Raw genomic sequence first — 5,000 nt, 5'->3', positions numbered from 1 at the left:
GTGGGTGTGTGTGTGGGCAAAAAAAGTAGACAAGTAGTAGTGCTTGCTGAAATGATGCCACATGCAGTGCAGAACACAATGCTTTCTACTGTAGCGGTACACCCATTTCTGTCCCTCTCTCTCTTTCTCTCACACACACAGCTCTGCAAGGCATCATCTACCTGGGATACAGCCAACACCAAGAACCTAGCCAAAGAGTTAACCACACACACACACACAAAACCATTACTAGGGCACCAGATACAAGATGTTCTCCGGGGGCCAATAAACATAAGCTCACAGGTCAGCCTGTGCCCACCGTAGAAGTACAAAAGGAGGAGGAGGAGGAGTAGGAGGAGGAGGAGAGGAGAACAGGAGAGGAGGAAGAGGAAGAGGAGCATGGAGAGGCCGCTTGTAGCCAACCTCCAACTGCCCCGTCTGGCATGCAAACACACACGGCCCTCTAATATACAAACATACACAAACACAGGCAAGCCAAACAAGAATGCAAATATTAGTTGCTAAGCTGTTTGGCCGCCTGCACACACACACACACGCACAAACACTAACACGCATAAGTAAACATACTCCAGGAGCTTTTGCATTACAATATGCAATTAAAATGGAAGATAACACCACACACAGGCAAACAAACACCACCACTACAATGAGTTTTTAGACCACATACGCTCAATACAAAGATCCATGGACAGACACACACACACACACACACATTATATAGGCTGTTCCAGCATTGCTGACAAGATTGTATCCTGTGTGTTTCAACCCCTAATCCCACCACACACACACATCTTTATGAAGACTTCTAAATGACAAGGGATGGCCATAGGACTATGACTTGAGACGCTGTCCTGATATTATATTATATAGCCTGTTGACTTTTTCCTATCGTTTATTTTAGCACAGAAAGGCAAACAGTGAGTGTTGGCCAATTAGAGGCCCAATCGTGGGCTTGTCCAGAGGCTAGAGCGGACATCACACAGGAAGTGACCCCAGTCTATCCAGAAAGGATACTGTGGATCTGTCAATACAGCCTTTTAAAGAGCAAGGGTGCACACATACACACTCTCCCTCTCCCTCACACACACACACACACACCCTCACACAAAACCCTTAGGCTTAGTCCCACTCTCTCTTTATCTGTGCGTGTGTGTGTGTGTGTGTGTGTGTGTGTGTGTGAGAGAGAGAGAGAGTCACAACATGACAACATGAACACACGGACATATGCTATTGTTTTGTCTGTGTCCACATGTTTACCTGCATTGCTGAATGTCTATTTTCTTTCTTTTGTGACTCTACTGTATTATCTGTAACACTGGCTTTGGCAACACTGTATCCAAACGGTCATGCGAATAAAGCTCCTTTGAATTTGAGTAAGTAAGTGAGTGAGTGAGATAACAAGACTCAAATCAATCAGGGTTGAATGTGGGTCAGGTAGAAGAGCCACTAAATAAAGACGCATTTCTTACGAGGGCGGAACACACACAGAGAGAGAGAGAGAGAGAGAGAGAGAGAGAGAGAGAGAGAGAGAGAGAGAGAGAGAGAGAGAGAGAGAGAGAGGAGAGAGAGAGAGAGAGAGAGAGAGAGAGAGATGAGAGAGAGAGAGAGAGAGAGAGAGAGAGAGATTTTAATATAGTTCCACTTTTATTCCTTTTACTCCTTCCTGAATGCTGTGGCAAAACATCATATGATTTGTCATGCCAATAAATAACATCTGAATTCAAACGGAGAGAGAGAGAGAGAGACAGACAGACTAGTTTTGTTTTTCTACAGTATAGCACTATTACTGAAGCTATTACTGTCCTTTTAATACCATTTACCATTTTTATATATTTTTTTCTTTCCTTTCATTATTTAATTTTGTGACAGTGACTTTACTCATTCATGCCAATAAAGCACCATTTGATTTGATTGGATTTGATTTGATTTGATTTGATTTGATTTGAGAGAGAGAGAGAGAGAGAGAGAGAGAGAGAGAGAGAGAGAGAGAGAGAGAAGAATAGTTGAGGGGAGCAGATAGGAGAGAAAAGGAACACAGAGAGAGAAGCAAACAGGACAAGAGAAAGAGCAGCAGAATACAGGTAAGCACGGAGAGAGGGAAATGAAAGAGAGGAGAGGAAGACTGTCAAACACACACACACACACACACACACACATATCTTAGCAGACTGACAGAGAAAGCCTTGGAGGGGAAGGGTCCTGATATTAAACCACTGATCACAGACGCAGTTTTTGTGTGTGGTGTGGTGTGTGTGTGTGTGTGGAGGGGGGGGGGGGGGGGGGTAGCACACATATGTAGTAACTCTGTTACTGTTATTTGGGAGTAATTCCTCCCTCTCTCTCTCTCACACACACACACACACACACTTAGGTCAATGGGCATTAAGACTGGAATTCGTCTGGTAAGGACTTTTAATGTGTAAAGGAAGGCTTCAAATATGCTGAGTGTGTGTTTGTGCAAGTTTTCTCAGGACATAGTGACTGTGGCCCATATTATTCATGATTCTACACACAAACACACAAACACACACCCGTATGTGCTCATGAAGTTTCCTGTTTCTTGAAGGGCTGAAACATAGTGGATTGTTTGGCTTGCAGATAGATCACACACACACACACACACACACACACACGGGGGAATGTAGATACAGAGCTTAAGCACTGTGGTCTCTTTCTTTGAGTCAACTGCACCCATGTGAATTTTAAATGTTGTATAGTTTGTTTTAACATTTTGAGTATATGAGAATGTAAGGCAATGGCTTAGGAGCATTAAACCAATGTCCTGAGTCCCTCTGTTTTGCTTGTCCTCTCCTCCACACGGGGGTCATCCGCCTCCCTGTGCTTTTCGTTGCTGACTGAGGAAGATCTGGCTGGACAATGACCAGAATACATGTCAATGGCCATATGTGTGTGTGTGCGTGCATTTTTAGTGCCTGTGTGTGTGTGTGTGAGTGCACGTGCTTACACTTGTGAGTGTTAGTGTGCGTCACCATGTCCGTTTCTCAAATCTAGCCTCGCCTGCCTGCATACACACACTCGTGCAGTGGCAACTTTAACACCTCAACTACGCACAATGCCCCCCCCCCCCCCATTTCCTGTCACCTAGCGATCCAAACTCAAGACACTTTCCCCTGTGTGGACCGATACAAGCCAGAAGAAAGAAAGAAAGAAAGAAGACAAACACTTACAAACAAAAAGCAGAAACAGAAAGAACCATGTGGGCAGGAAGAATGCAGACCTTGTGAGGAAGACAGAGATGGTGTGAGATGGTGAGGCAGTGGAGAGAGAGAGAGAGAGTGAGAGAGAGTGGAAAGAAAGAGAGAAGGCTAGGGAGAAGGACTACCTTCCTATCACAGCCAGCTATCGATCAAAGGAACATCATGATCATCAGGCACACGGAAAGTCCAAAGATAAACGACTTATAAATCATTCAAACAACTCAGAAATAAACAGACTGCTGATATTAGGCTATTAATGCGTCGGATCTCTTGAGTAAAGACAGAAATGGGCCAACCTTGACACAACGCACACACGGCCACACACACACACAAGGCCTAAATTTGGCCCTCATTGAATGAGACCAGAGAAAAGGAAAAGATTACCCTTGGTGCACTGTCATAATAAATTAGTGTCAAATCACAACCATTAACACCAGTTTTGTGACAAAATTAGGTTCTCCTTCCATAGACCTGCTTTAGCCAGGCCAAATGACCCTGATAACCAATCATCTATTGAAGTTTAGAAGTCACCTTAATGAATATTCTGGAGAGACTTGATATGGATGTTCATATCATCATATAGTTACAGTAATGGAGTTGTCTTTAGTACGTACACTTCCTGATGTGGATAGGTCTTAAGGCTGTTCAGAAATTGCACTCAAATGCATGTTTATGGCCATGGGGAACTCAAAGGCAATGTGGCTTTCTGTGACGTACGTTTATTGCTTACTTATCATTTCACCGTCTCAGCCCCTAGACTAAGTATGTACTTACGGTCAGCAGTAGGGTGTAGTATGCAGTTTGGATATGGGGCCATAAGTGATGTGGTCCTCCCCATTAAATCATACTCTGCTGCTCTGGGGCTAATAATATCCCAGAGAGTGTAAACAGCATTGTGTGGGAAGGAGAAGAGAGGAGAGGAGAGGAGAGGAGAGGAGAGGAGAGGAGAGGAGAGGAGAGGAGAATGATGGCTGAGAACAGACAAGAAAGCAAGATAGCAAAGCAAGATAGATAGAAAGAGAGGAAATGACACATTCATCAGTCGACTGTACACTGGCAGGATGCATTGTAAATGGGAGTGCACCGAGTTCACTCATGGCTGAAACCTGTTTACAGCATACCAATGGCAACTCTCGAACTCTCCACCGAAGCCACATCGAGATAGATGCTTTTCCGTATGTATAGAACGCATCGCCATTGGTGGAGGCCATGGCCACAGGAACTGAAATGTATCCGGTGTCTCCACAAGTGTTTTTATGTGGTTGCAGGCAACCAGATAGCTATCTGACTAATATCCGTGCAAGAGAAAGAGAGCAAGAGCAGAGAGAGAGAGAGAGAGAGATGATGAGATAGGAGTATTTGAGGTTGTATATCAGTACATGGTCTGAAAAGCATTCTATTCTCCATTCCATGATAGGGGGGACTGGTATCTGTAGATCTGTGTGTGTGTGGTTGTGCTTCTAGATATTATGTGTGTGTAGTGTGTTGTGTGTGTGTGTGTGCAGTGTGTGTGTGTGTGCAGTGTGTGTGTGCAGTGTGTGTGGAGTGTGTGTAGATCTCTGTATGTGTATTTTTGAGTGGGCGCATGGGCAGTCCAATGCAACAGTGGCTCTTGAGCAGCTTCCTTTCTTTTGTTTTCCTTTTTTCGCCGTCAGGAAATGAAAGCAGCACCACTCCACACCCCTCCAAGAACTGAGAGAGAGAGAGAGAGAGAGAGAGAGAGAGAGAGAGAGACAACACGGGAGCCAGAGAGAGAGAGAGAGAGAGAGAGAGAGAGAAAGA

General features: G+C 44.5%; 1 protein-coding gene across 3 annotated transcripts in view; it reads right to left on the bottom strand.

Moving 5' to 3' along the window:
• arrb2b (arrestin, beta 2b) overlaps positions 1-5,000 on the bottom strand; it is a 57,021-nt gene that overhangs the window by 21,951 nt on the left and 30,070 nt on the right. The window lies entirely within an intron of this gene.

Source organism: Alosa pseudoharengus, unplaced genomic scaffold (genome assembly GCF_046254945.1).
Source record: "Alosa pseudoharengus isolate Yale_2024_CS ecotype anadromous, Long Island Sound unplaced genomic scaffold, YU_APseudo_1.1 YU_APseudo_1.1_scf_17, whole genome shotgun sequence".
NCBI lineage: Eukaryota > Metazoa > Chordata > Actinopteri > Clupeiformes > Clupeidae > Alosa > Alosa pseudoharengus.
The sequence above is the reverse complement of the archived record's forward strand: the minus strand, read 5'-3'. Positions and strand labels throughout refer to the sequence as shown.